Source organism: Podarcis melisellensis, assembly GCF_964234715.1.
Source record: "Podarcis melisellensis genome assembly, chromosome: 7".
Taxonomy (NCBI): domain Eukaryota; kingdom Metazoa; phylum Chordata; class Lepidosauria; order Squamata; family Lacertidae; genus Podarcis; species Podarcis melisellensis.
The window spans coordinates 9205985-9220564 of record NC_138539.1 but is presented as its reverse complement, the minus strand read 5'-3'; the positions used below and the strand labels follow the sequence as shown (position 1 = coordinate 9220564).

At 42.1% G+C, this 14580-nt stretch overlaps 1 protein-coding gene and 1 long non-coding RNA gene across 3 annotated transcripts in view; one reads left to right on the top strand and one right to left on the bottom strand.

Moving 5' to 3' along the window:
• LOC309374267 overlaps positions 1–10483 on the bottom strand; it is a 373854-nt gene extending 363371 nt beyond the window's left edge. The window contains exon 1 of the long non-coding RNA XR_014170472.1: positions 10137–10483. This is a non-coding gene — a long non-coding RNA (uncharacterized lncRNA). The remainder of the gene's footprint in view (positions 1–10136) is intronic.
• KHDRBS3 (KH RNA binding domain containing, signal transduction associated 3) overlaps positions 1–14580 on the top strand; it is a 109497-nt gene that overhangs the window by 12764 nt on the left and 82153 nt on the right. The window lies entirely within an intron of this gene.

Genomic DNA, 14580 nt, shown 5'->3' with positions numbered 1-14580 from the left:
TCTGAGGAAAAGAATTAAAAGTGTCTGGTCATTCAGCCCATGTACCTTTTTTGTACTAGTTACATTTGCTTGACAAGTGGCTCTTGAAAACTAATTAAAATACAGCCACAAATTTGTAATTTAAGTGCCTGAAATATGTCCAGAACTTCCAAGCAGCAAACTCAGTTGTTCCTAGAAAGCAAAATGCCCACATTGTCTTGTTGATACGTGAAATATTCATCATGGTCTGCAGTAATTGTGTATCATACTTGAATATGGTCTGCAGTAATTGTGTATCATACTTGAATATTTCAACTTGGTTACTGCCTGTGACTTTTTATTTAAAGGAGTGTAGAATGTAATTCATTGTACTAAAGAATTGTGGCAGTATAAAAACTACCTCTTTTGTATTCATTTCATACTTGATTTTAAAACCATTAACACTTAAAAGTGGCATCTTCAAAATGATTAACCTTTTAAAATTCATTGTTATCCATCATGGCCTTGCACTTGTTTGTAGAATTGCATAACTGTGTTTTTCTGAATTCCTTCCACAATGAACTGGAAGTTTATCAGCTGGCATAGGCTGACTCTAGAGCAGCTTGCGCTGAGGAGAAAGTTGCCAGAGAAGAAAAGTTGTTTTCCTGAAATTCAATCCTCAAATCTGGAATCCATGCGCATTTCAGAAATTAGGAAGGAGGCTTAAGTGGGTCGCCTGTTCATTCAGTAAATAGTTCAGAGTTCAGACTGCACAACATTTTTGGGAAAGCTGGGGAGGAGGGCAGTTGGAACTGGAGGCTTCACACAGTTGGTTGTGATGGGTCATATTTATCTGAATCAAGCTTTTGGCACAGAATGTTTCCCAGAGACAAGTTGTTTATCCAGCATTGGCTTTTCAGATGAGAATTCCACCCCATAAGTACATTAAAAAAAGAGTAAAGTCAGAATCTTCACTTCCTGAAGTAATGATCTACTAGCCTAGCAAATTTATCCACTTCAAGATATGAAGACAATTATGTCTGCTCAGGCAAGCATCTGCGGAAACTTAGCCAAGCAAAGTCAGTAAGCTTGTTCATTGGAAAAGTAGCCTCTCTGGGCTGTGACTTCCAGTGCCACCCCTTCAGAAAATGACTGTTTAGGTGGCTTACACACAGCAAGAGAAAAGGGGAGAGGCTGGTAGTGTATTAAATACTACTTTCTGCAGATGCAATGGAGTCATTGAAGGCTTCTACAGTTCCTAAAGCAGCTTTCACCATCTTAGTGCCCTCCAGATGCTTGGGATTACAATTCCCATGGACCAAGCCACCACAGTTGTGTTTAGTTCCTCTAGTTTAAACTAAGTCTGAACCCGCAGGCTTGCTATCCTATTTCAAGAGATATTAGTTAAATATTAGGATAACTCTGTAACTTCAGCATTGGGGCAAGCCACTACAGGAGAACGTAGTACCTGAACAACAATGTTTTTGAACATTCTGGTGGTGATGGTTAGAATTCATTCAATAGCGCACTTGGGCGGTGAGTATGCCTGGAATAGAGACAAAACAGGGCTGCAGAACAAGCAACTCCTGAAAAATAGAGCACCAGAAATAATCCTGCACCTTCTTAGCACAGCAAGGGAAGGTCTTTGGGAAGGAAATGTGGGCCACTCCATCTTTGAAAGGTTCCTGGATCTTTGATGCCTGGAGCACCCTGCTTGGGGATACAAAGCAACGTTTTGTTGGACAACTATATTCACTGTGCAACTTCGTAAATACATCAGAACTCCTCAACTTTCTATCCATATACTTCAGAGCATTTCTCTAAAGTGGAGTCCTGTCCTGTTTTATGGATGGAATCATGTCTTTGAGTCCATGCAGGTATTTTCCAGAAAAGTAACTAGTATGTGCAGATAGCAAACACTTCAGATTTGTTTGGTAAGCTTAACTCTGCGTACTAAAAATCCTAGGTTTTTCTCTCTCATGAACAAGCTTTTAATTTTAATCCTGTGAGTCATCTAAGCTTGCCTTCATAGGAGTCCCTGAATACCTGTCCACATTCATTTAAGAATAAATCTAGCTGTCTTGAAATGGAATAACGTTGACAAGAGACTGTCCCATTAAGAGCTTTATGTAAGGGTGGATTAGTTAGCAGATGTTACAGGCTAAAGTGTAATAGAAAAGTCATACGACTAGACCTGGTTTCCAGATCTCTCTAGAAGTAAATACAGATACTGTATTTTTTGCTCTGTAAGACTCACTTTCCCCCCTCCTAAAAAGTAAGGGGAAATGTGTGTGTGTCTTATGGAGCGAATGCAGGCTGTGCAGCTATCCCAGAAGCCAGAACAGCAAGAGGGATTGCTGCTTTCACTGCGCAGCGATCCCTCTTGCTATTCTGGCTTCTGGGATTCAGAAATTTTTTTTTTTTCTTGTTTTCCTCCTCCAAAAACTAGGTGCGTCTTGTGGTCTGGTGTGTCTTATAGAGCGAAAAATACTTGTTTCCTCCCCTGTAGGCTGCAAAAATGCATGACTGGTGATGGTGAACACCAAAACCACGCCTCTAGTAAAGGTGCTCCTATATGCTGGTGCACCTGTACAACATAGCTCTGGGTTTTTTTTCTTTTTCCAAATTTCCTTCAGAGAGCTTTTTCTACGTGTATTTGTCTGCCTAGATAATCCAGCATGTCTAACATAGCACTTTTATGCAGTGCTGAAGATTTGGGGTTACTCTCAGACTGGTGACAGTTCCATGCATTCACACATAGGTCTATTGCTCTTTACCTTTTTATTTTTTAACCTGTCGTTGCATAGAGAGAGGGGGGGTGATAGTGGTGGTCCCTCCTCAATAGGCCATAGTTAACTAACTGGTGACAAGAGGCTTTACAAGGGACTACCTTTGAAGGTGACCCAGAAACTACAACTAATCAAGAATGTGGCAGCTAGACTGCTGACTTGGAGTGGTTGCTGGGACCATATAACACCGGTCCTGAAAGACCTACATTGGCTCCCAGTATGTTTCTGAGCACAGTTCAAAGTGCTAGTTCTGACCGTTAAAAGCCCTAAAGGGCCTCAGTCCTGTATGCCTGAAGGAGTGTCTCCACCTCCATGGTCCAGTTCCGAGGGCCTTCTGGTGGTTCCCTCATTGCGAGACATGAAGCTACAGGAAACCAGGCTGAGGACATTCTCGGCAGTGGCACTTTCCCTGTGGAACGTCCTCCCATCAGATGTCAAGCAGATGAGTTACTATATAGCCCAGGCATAGGCAAAATTGGGACTACAACTCCCATCATTCCTGACCACGGGTCCTGTTAGCTGGGGATGATGGGAATTGTAGTCCCGAGCATCTGGAGGGCCGGAGTTTGCCTATGCCTGATTAGAAGACATCTGAAGGCAGCCCTGTATGGGGAAGCTTTTTAAGCTTTTTAAGGTGTACTGTTTTATGTTTTTATATACGTTGGAAGCCACCCAGAGTGGTTGGGGGCAACCCAGCCAGATGAGCGGGTTACAAATAAATTATTATTTCGCCAGAGATGCAGCAAATAACAGTTTGTGTCACCAATGTTTAAACCAGTCCTAACTGATTGCGGGAGGTCTAGGTCTTTAAAATATTTAGGTATTTAATTTTAAAAAATGTTTTTGATTGTTGTGAAATATTCAAAAATATTTAAAGTTTATTACATTTTATTGCTAATGTGTTTGCTGTGTTCTTGTGCTTCTTTGAGTGGAAGGGCAGGGTATGAATTTCATAAGTTTAATGAAAATTAATTATTGAGAGGGAAGGATCACATGGAGCATTTGAACCTATAAGGAGCATGGGGCTGTTGGCCTGAAGAGGGGCTTAATATTCCTGTTCTGTATGGTGGCGATGGGGAGGGCAGGAGAAAAGGCTTGCTGGGAAGAGTTGTGTCCAGCTCTGTTCCTTACCTGTGGCTATTGGTCTTTGCCACTGACTCATCACTGGAAGCAAAATCTCCCCTGCAGCTGAGGGGATTATGTCTCAGATTAATGAATGAGTGGTGTGTGGCATCATAGCTTTAGTTCTTGTTGCATTCACATAGACTTTTTGAATGCCTGGAGTACAGAAATGCTCAAGTGTGAAATGTGCTGCTTTAAGGCTTGAGGAGCAGGGTGCTGACACAGAAATGTTCATTGGGATGCTGATGCATATGGCTGAAAACTCACAGGATCTACTTCAAGTCTCCTTGCTCTAATGCATGAAGCCGCAGCTCATGAACAGCCTAAACAGGCAGAGTCTCAGTTGAAGTGCACGCCTTCTTGATCATGTAATGAGTGGTTCTAAAATTAAAGCATTCCAATACTCTTGAAAAGGAAGTGCTTCTGGTCAGTTTTGCAATCGGTGGCGGCGAGGCAAAACCCACACTGGGACAACAGTGATCTTGCACTGTTTGCTTCCATTCAACTCTTACCCCACCTCCCAGTTCGGTTGTTGCTATTGCTGCTAGTGACCAGTTTGCAGCATTAGGAATACATTTCCAGAACATAAAGCTCTGCTGCCACCAGACCAGAGCATGGCTATGACAAAACTGGACTTTAATTCTGTCTATTTCTCCTGTTAGCTGTTTTGAATAGAGGCAAACTGGATCTTTCACTTTCTGCTTCTCGGCTTTTGATTTTTCCAAACTAGAGTTTGCCCGATTTTTCCACCAAATTGCAAATTTTTATAAAAGTGTGCACAACATTTCACCTTTGTTTGTGCATTTCACTCAGTGTAAGCACTATTGTGCACAGTTGCGCCTAATTTATTTTTGTACATTTTCAATAATTTTCAGAGGCTAAAAATACCTTTGAAGTCTTCTAAAAAGCAAGAGCAACCTGCTTAAATTGTAAACCAAATGGAAAGCACAAGATCAGTACAACCCATATTTAACAATTGCCAGATCATTGTTCCTTAAGTAGGTCTGTCCCGTTTGGTCTCCTGCTTTTTTTTTTTAAAAAAAGTAATTTTCAATTTTACATCTCAAAACAAACATTTTACATACTGTTATGCATCCAGTGAGTTACCCCCTCCTTTCATGGTTCATTCCACTTATACTTCATTCCTACGATTTTACTATAATCATTTTAATCAGTTTCCCACTCTTACATCACTTAAAACATCAATTACACTGTTGTATTTATCTTAGTTTTCAGCTGTGTACAATTATTTTCCATATGCTTAATAAACATTTCCCACTCTTTGAATATATGCTCTTCTTGCTCTCTTATTCTATGTGTTAAACCTGCAGGTTCTGCATATTCTAACATCTTTAGTTGCCAGTCCTCTTTGTCTGAGACCTCCCTCACTTTCCATTTTTTGGGCTACCGAAACTCAAGCTGTTGTTGTTGCATACTTAAAAAGGTTTTTCTGACACCTAGGAATTTATGTCTGGGTTATTTCCAATAAGGACTCTGGTCTTTTTGGGAAAGTTATTTTAAACATTTTTTTTTCAGCTCATTATAGATAATTTCCCAATATTCTCTTACATTTTTACACGTCTACCACAAATTAAAAAATGTCCCCCATTTCTTTATATTTCCAACACATATCTGATTCTGCTTTATACATCTTAGCCAACCTACTCGGAGTTAAATAGCACCTGTGAATCATTTTCATATACGGTAATTCTCTTTCAATGAGTAACATGCGGTAAATTTCAAATCATTCTTCCAAAGTTTCTCCCAGAGGTTTAAATCTATATTGTGTCCTATTGCCCAGTGTGTCGTTGAAGCTTTGACTAGTTTGTCTTCTGTTTCCCATTCTAATAAAAAGTTATATATTTTAGACAATAGTTTATCCTTATTCTGTTTTTAAAATCTATCTTAAACATGTCATGTAACTTGGTGGTACTTTAACCAATCTGTAACAAGGCTCCTTAAACCTTCCGTTGGTTTTAATGTGGATTCACTGTAAAATCCAACAAGTCCCTATAAGTTTGGTCTCCTGCTTCTATTCGTCATCTTCAGTCTCTCCAGTTCAGAATTTCAAGCAAATCCCTCCCTGTCTCCCATCTGTTTGGCTCTCTAATTCAGCTAATTAGCTGCATTTTCTGCCGCTAATTCTTGGACTTAAAAATGTAATGCAGCGTTAAAGCAACAGGAGTAACTTATACAGAAGAGCAGTATCCCAGGAAACCTTTTGTGTGTTGCTGTAAAAAAGGTGTTAGTGACAGTCAACTCACTAGTTTTGCCTCAATATGCATTTTCTCTGTTCAAATAAGGAAAAATAAGTGGGGCAGTGCATTCATGGTGCATGGGAGCTCCTATGCTTGATAAGTTTCCCATGTCCAGCTAAGTGTGGTTTTTCATTTAAATAGTTTAAAGCTTTTGTTTCTTGTCTATAGCTTCACTGTTGATGGGTGAGAGAGAGAAAGAGAGAAACTACTTATTTTGAATAGTCACCCACATTGTGATAAGTCTTTATGCCTGAGATTGATCATTGATGGCACTGGCAGGTCAGAATGGGATGGTCCCATACTTCTTTGGTGTGGATTGTCAGAACTATATTGCAGCAGTGCTTCAATGTGCGCATTTATCCCCCATTATTTTCAAGCGCAATGCAGGTAAAATCCTGCCCTTAAATACTAAAGCACCCTGTGCTTTGGGTCACCTATAGCTTAACAGCTTTGCTACTGGCAGGCATAATCTTGGCAAAGATGACTTTGGGGATCCAGGTATCCCCAACCTTCAGCCCTGCAGATATTTTGGACTACAGTTCCCATCATCCCTGACCACTGGTCCTGTTAGCTAGGGATCATGGGAGTTGTAGGGCAAAACATCTGGAGGGCTGCAGGTTGGGGGTGCCTGAATTAGACAGTAATGCAAATTCATATGTTCCCTTTTGATATCAGGCTAAATGTTGCCTCTACCTCACTTAACCTTAGCCCACAGAAATATGCTAGAGTGGCTTAATAGGCGCTGCAGATCTTTACAGATGTGGGTGCCTTATCTCAGTGAAATAGTATCTGGACTTATCTTCATGCTTTATCAGTTGAAAGGCTGAAACAAGAAGGTTTTCTTTACAGAGGATGTAACACATTATTTCCCTCTCTTAGACCACTTTCGAAACCGCTGCCTCTTGTGAGCTGGACTTCTAAATGGTTCCTGCCTCTGCTGGCTGGCAGGAGGCCCAAGCTGTTCCTCTGTCAAATTAGTCTGAATTTAAGCCTACACTGAAACTGCAAGGATGGGCATCAACAGATAATAACACTCAGCAGCTTCTTGTTTTCTTGTATTCTATACAGTCATACCTCATGTTATGTTTGATCAGGTTGCACGTTTTCATGGTGCGTCCCGCGGCGACACGGAAGTACTGGAAAGGGTTACTTCCGGGTTTGGCTGCTCGCACATGCGCAGATGCGCAAAGTGACATGACATGCATGCGCAGAAGTGGTGAATCGCAATGCGCAGACACGGAGATGCAGGTTGCATTCTTTTCAGGTTGCGAATGGGCCTCCGGAACGGATCCCGTTCGCAGCAAGAGGTACCACTGTAGTTGATTTTGGGAATTCTCTCTGGCCTCACTGTGACCTTACTTCCATGAGTAGTAGGCAGAATCATCAAGTTGGAAGGGACTCTGAGGACCATCTAGTCCAACGCTCTGCAATGCAGGAATATGCAGTTGTCCCATACGGGGATCAAACCTGCAACCTTGGTGTTATCAGTCCCATGCTCTAACCAACCGAGCTATTCAGTGGCCTGCTTGATACTTGAAGGAACTCCTATTCAAACCCATGGGATCTTCATCTGCCTTCACTGATGCTGGGAGTCCTAAAAAGAGAGAGGAGATGAAGGCTGACCGCACTGAGTTGTAATGGATGTCGTGCTGCAGAGCACAATAAAGTGTAACTGGGGGATTTTGTTTCAGTTTTATTGAAAACTAATTAGCCATTTGAGCTGTGGGAAGGTTTAATGCATCAGGTTTCAGTAATAAAAGTTTACCTTGCATCAGTCAGGGCAGCTATCCTATGATGGAAATGTTTTTTTTAAAAAAAAACGTAATTGAAATATGCCAGGATAGTGAATGCAATCTAGAGTGTGGGGGCATGTGGCGTGTGGGGGAATTAAGAGAGTGGACCAGATGGCCCCTTCAGAAAAATAGATTAGAGAATAGATGCTCCTGGCTGTCAACTAAGTCTGCCAATTGCCTGTGATCATGAGAAATACTAAAAGTATAGCTTGCCATTTGAAAATAATGAAGGGGGTTAGAAGTAGAAGAGAATAAATGATAGAAATTTTCTGCCCTTGTACTTTATGAAGAAACTCAAGGTGGTTAGGTGTTGTCCTTAAGACTTAAAGTTGTATTAAAATGAAGCAAATAGTCTATAAAATTGCTTTTCCAGAGGGATGGAGAAAAAGACACTTCATTTTTGCAAGCAGCAGGCAACAGGAATATGAGAGACCCGAGGATACAGCTTTAAATGTACAGTAATGGAGAATCCTTTTTTACAGATGCCACTTATGTTAATAGCTTGTATAGCAAACATTCAACATTAGTGCCTTTGGGGAGTCTTTATTTGCTGTAATTATGGAGTGATTTTTAAAAAGACCGTGGCTGCTGGCCAAAACGACTTTCATCAATCTGTAACCTTGCAAAGGAAGTTGGGGGCAAGGTTGCTCTCAAGCAAAGTGCATTGTGTCTGTGTGCTGCTTAAGTGCAGCAAAGAAGCATAGGGGAATGGTACAGATCTTTTCTACAGAATCTCTGTGCGTCCTACTCAGTTAAGTGTATTAAAATATTTTCATTTAGATGTTGGACCACATGAGTTGTGGCTGTGGGACAGGAACATCTGGCTGGAGCTTTGCCCATTGAATGGCATGCTAGCACATAGTTATTGCTGTGTACGCACGTGTGGTCACACACAACACTGCTGAATGTAGTGGAGCAGAATGTGTGTGTGTGGTGACGGGTGGTTTGTCAGTTGCCTCTAGTTGAGTCTAGCTTGTCTGCAGGTCCTTTGCTGTCTTTGGACCCTCCTGTTTGGGTCGAACTGTATGGGATAATCAATATGTGTGCTCTAGGTAACCCTTTACCAACCTGGTGACCCCCAGATGCTGTTGGACTAAAACATGGGTAGGCAAACTAAGGCCCGGGGGCCGGATCCGGCCCAATCGCCTTCTAAATCCGGCCTGCGGACGGTCCGGGAATCAGCATGTTTTTTACATGAGTAGAATGTGTCCTTTTATTTAAAATGCATCTCTGGGTTATTTGTGGAGCATAGGAATTGGTTCATTTCCCCCCCCCCCAAAAAAAAAGTCTGGCCCCCCACAAGGTCTGAGGGACAGTGGACTGGCCCCCTGCTGAAAAAGTTTGCTGACCCCTGGACTAAAACAACATTCTTGACAATTGGCCTTTTGCGGGAGTTTTAGTTCAAAACATCTAGAGAGGAGCAGCTTGGGGAAGGCTGGCAATAAGGCAACTTGGAGGAACCTTGCAGTTCAACTCATATGTTCACTCTTTAATAGGAAAGGGAGGAAACGTGTGTTCGCTCCCTCCCTCCAGCAGACCTACTTGTATAGTCAACTTGGTGAAGATGCAGAGGTTTGCATCCAAATTACAGGTAGTGTATATAAATGCTGCTAATTAAATTGACTATCCACATTATAAACATAAGCTTGATCTTAATCATGCTGCCTTAGAAGCCCGTTTCACCTATTTTAATACACCTTCTTTCCAGTCACCTTAGTTGCAATTGCCGGTAATGAGACTGTTCGGCCATTCCAGTTAATTGAACTAGTTTCAGAGTAATAGGACCTACTCTCAATGCTTAGCCATAGCTCAAACCTCCAGGTTTGTTTTGTTTTTTTACTGTAAAACTCCCCACTCTGCCAGTTCATTGTTTGGAAGGCCATGTGACTGAGCAAGACAATGCATTTTGCCTGGTACCGTGTGCATTCGTCAGCAACAGCTCCCAGGCCCTTAGACCTCATGCAGTTTGGTTGCTGTACCTCCCAACTGTGAGCACGTAGAATTTGTGCAGTGCACGTCCCGCCTGTTTCTTTCGGCGGGCTTCTGCTACATACAATGTCGTTTCCGTTCCAAAATAACCTCAGCCAGTTTCCTGCCATAGAACCCTGCAATTGGTTAGTACGAGGAGTTTTCAAAACCTGTATGTGTGCGTACAAACTGAGATGATAACATTGAATCAAGCAAGTTCTGAAGGAAAAAAGCAAATAAAGTGGTACCTCAGGTTGCATACGCTTCAGCTTACAGACTCTGCTAACCCAGAAATAGTGCTTCAGGTTAAGAACTTTGCTTCAGGATGAGAACAGAAATCGTGCTCCAGCGGCACAGCAGCAGCAGAAAGCCCCATTAGCTAAAGTGGTGCTTCAGGTTAAGAACAGTTTTAGGTTAAGAACGGACCTCCGGAATGAATTAAGTACTTAACCCGAGGTACCACTGCATATGCAACAGTGTTTGAGACAGCTTGGTTTGGTTAACACATACACTGCTTCAGAGACATGCAGTTTGAAGCAAGAATCTGTTTGAGAAGATAAATTGTCTCCTCCTTCCCAGATAGGTCAGTTTTGGAATAGATTCACATGCACTTTTTCCTCTCTCTGAACTAATTATTTGCTGGTTATGGAAATATTATAATTCAAAATATGACAATTTGTGGCAATAGAAAAAATGGTACCCATTTCCTTTCCCCCTTTTAAAAGGAAAACATTTGCATGCCTGAGGAGAAGATAGATGTGCAAATGCTTCAGGCATGCTAACCTGTCATAGTCCTATACTGAAATCAGTATTTGCTTCTGTGTAAAACATGGATAGGATTTGGCTTTCAGTCACCTTAACAGTACAGCGGTAACTCGGGTTAAGTGCTTAATTCGTTCCGGAGGTCCGTTCTTAACCTGAAACTGTTCTTAACCTGAAGCACCACTTTAGCTAATGGGGCCTCCTGCTGCCGCCGCTCCGCCCGAGCACGATTTCTGTTCTCATCCTGAAGCAAAGTTCTTAACCCGAGGTACTATTTCTGGGTTAGTAGAGTCTGTAACCTGAAGCGTCTGTAACCCGAGGTACCACTGTATTAGATCAACCATTTGTGTTCCTTACTCTGCCAATGCACATTTTCTTAGTCCTTTTCAGATAGGATGGCACTAGAGTACAGCAGTTAGAAAGAAAGCTGATTCTTTTGGACAACCCCCCTTTTATTTAATTCCATTCATATAAATGACCTTTAGCAATGCATAGCTGCATAGAAAGCAGGGAGGCGTTTTATAAGCAAGGAAACAAAAGAGGATCAACACTTGTAACTTACTATAGACACAAAAGAGACAGCTGCAGGGATTGGTAAACTCCCACATGTTTTGGCACTGTCCTTTTCACTGAAAAACAACCCGTATTACTCCTCCTTGAAAATAGCTCAACAATTCAATGTTTGTACTGTGTTCAAAGTTATTTCAGTGTGCAGTTTTTGATGGAACTTTTAAAAAAGGAGTATTATGAATGTTTTTGCTTCATAAAGATACTAATTGAAACACATTGGGAATTTACCAATTATTGCAGCTGTCGTATGTGTGTACTTCTTGGCTGTCAACTTTTCCCTTTTCTTGCGAGGAATCCTATTCGGAATAAGGGAATTTCCCTTTTAAAAAGGGAAACGTTGACAGCTATGGTGTACTTGTGTGTGTACGCACGTGCGCAGTTATTTAAAAAAACAATTTAAGGCAAATAACCATAGGACCTTGAAGATGGGCCTTAAACTGCAGCTAGCACAGGCTTCTTCTGTTAGAGTGCTGGGTGCATTTTGGTGCAGAGCTGTTTTGCAGGATCTGCCCTGGCTACATACATAGGTTTTTGTTGGGCTTGTCTTTCCCTGTTGTCAGCTAACCTGGACTGTCAAGATACGCAGAGCCAACCCTTCTCATCCTGCTGGTGAATGTTGCTGTCCGGGAGGTTACAAGGGAAAATGCAATCACTAAGAGGACCCTAACTCTGGAATTTCCCCCTCCCTGCCCAGGAAATCCCCCCCCCCCCCCGATTAGATGACTTTTTTTCTTTTTTAATTTTTTAAAATAAGTTTTTATTGTTAAAATAATTCATCATTAATACACATATATTACAAATATACAAGCATACAAACATACATTTCATACAATCCGTAAAAGTGTTCAAACATACTTACACTCAAACCCACAAATAATTCCTTTTCCCGTCACCACCCACCACCCCTCACCCCACCTTTGTGATAGACTTCCAATCTACTCAATTGCAATTTCTTTCCACTTCTATTACTTTCTTTCACACACCTTTAGACTAATTTCATACTTCTTTTTCTATTACACATTGTTATCCATCTTATTTAGTATTTCAGTATTTGAAACGGAACTTGTTTATTCTAATAGGAGTTCTGATTTTTCGATATGGTTTTGCAAGTATATGCAAAGTACTTGCAATACTTGCCTGCCCAGGAAAATATTGATGGCTACACCTTTGATGATCTGCTGCTGCTGCTTCCTGGTTAAAGCATATCTGTTCCCAGGCTTCCTCAATCTCGGCCCTCCAGATGTTTTTGGCCTACAACTCCCATGATCCCTAGCTAGCAGGACCAGTGGTCAGGAATGATGGGAATTGTAGTCTCAAAACATCTGGAGGGCCGAGTTTGAGGAAGCCTGTCTCAGGCCAAGTCTGTCCTGCTGTCCTGTTAACTTCTGTCTGCATATCTTTGTTGTGTTCAGTTTTAATTGTCCTGGTTTTATTGTATTTGATTGGAAGCTGTTTGGGGACCACACTGTGGTGAGAAAGCATTTTGTGCACTTCATAAATCGGTAAAATACACTTTGCTAAATTACTTTCATTAGTGCAATTTTTATTAGAATCTCCCCAACTTCACTCCTCCTAGATTTATGGTTTATCACTCAGCTTTGAGAACGTGGATATTGGGTTCACTTTATGGCATTTGAAGCAGCAAGTGTGGGGGCCATGGGTAAAATGCACATAATAACCCATGAAGCATCTCATGTCTATGTATATGCATGCCTATGTACATGCTCACTCTAATAAACCAGGCCTTTGGTTGATTTGATTAACATCCTATGCCCTTTTAAAATGTGGGGTTTTTTGGGGGGGTTGTTATTGGGTTGTTTTTATTTTGATTATGGATTTTGTGGCCACGAGACCTGTGGGTGGTATATGAATTCAAATAATAATAATAATAAAGCCATAGGTAAACTCACATTTATTAGGAGGGGGCTATCTTCAACCCAAGGGTCACAGGTTGCACTCTGCCTAATTTCTTGCGGGTGCCAAGAGTCATGAAGTGAGGAGAAAATGGAGGGAGGTCATAAAAATTGATGTAGACATCTGCAAGTGATCAGTTCATATATCGGGGGGGGGGGCAGGAAGATGGGGATGTGGTGGCCACATCCACCACTGGCTTCATCATCCCCCATTAAAGGCATGCAGCTACAACAGGTTTCGTAGAAGCATAGGCTTGTAGAGTTGGAAGGGACCACAAGGGTCATCTAGTCAACCCCTTACAATGCAGGAATCTTTTGACCAACGAGGGGCTCAAACCCACAACTTTGATATTAAGAGTTTCATGCTCTACCGACTGAGCTATCCCAGCACTCCACCTCTGAAGGAATTAGACTGCCCAGAGTGGCTGGGTCAACCCAGTCAGATGGGTGACTAATAATAAATTAACAGAATCTCTACATCACTACTGGATGGTTTTCCTTTCTGCCTGCCCTGAGACTTCCAGGTATAGGTAAAGGTAAAGGGACCCCTGACCATTATGTCCAGTCGTGGCCGACTCTGGGGTTGCGGCGCTCATCTCGCTTTATTGGCCGAGGGAGCCGGCATACAGCTTCCGGGTCGTGTGGCCAGCAGGACTAAGCCACTTCTGGTGAACCAGAGCAGCGCACGGAAACGCTGTTTACCTTCCCGCTGGAGCGATACCTATTTATCTACTTGCACTTTGACGTGCTTTTGAACTGCTAGACTGGCAGGAGCAGGGACCGAGCAATGGGAGCTCATCCCGTCGCGGGGATTCAAACCGCCAACCTTCTGATCGGCAAGTCCTAGGCTCTGTGGTTTAACCCACAGCACCATAGAGCGGTATATAAATTCAATAAATAATAATAATACCCCTTTCCCGCAGGCAATTTCCCCAGGGAATACCATTCTTCCTGTTTCCTTTGCTGCAGGTTCACGAACCTTTTCTGAAGGCAGTAAAGTGACTTAGGGAGGGCAATTTTTCACTAATAGCTTGTGGCAGTGTGTCTGCCCCCCTCCTGCTGTTTCAATCCACTTTGGAACTCATAAGGTCTGTAATAAGGTGGTGGTGTTTTAAAAAAAGGGAGGGAGAGACCACCTCCTGCTCACATCTAGCTTGACCCTCAGAAACAAACTACATTTCGCTGCCTTTTCCAGCGTCTCTTCATGTTAGGCCTTCGCTTCCCCGTCTCGATTACTAGCAAATCAAGGCAGCACTTCAAAACATCATGGAGTGTACAATTTCTGTCCAGCCTTTTTGTCTCAGTTAAAGGGTTGGCAAGCAACAAATAGGGACCCATTTCTTTAAGTCTCACATGCACTTGGAGTTGCTCCTGTCCAAATATAGTTGATTGCAGATGCGGAACTCCCTGAAGGATCATAGACCAGTGATAGGTCAACGTGTCTCAA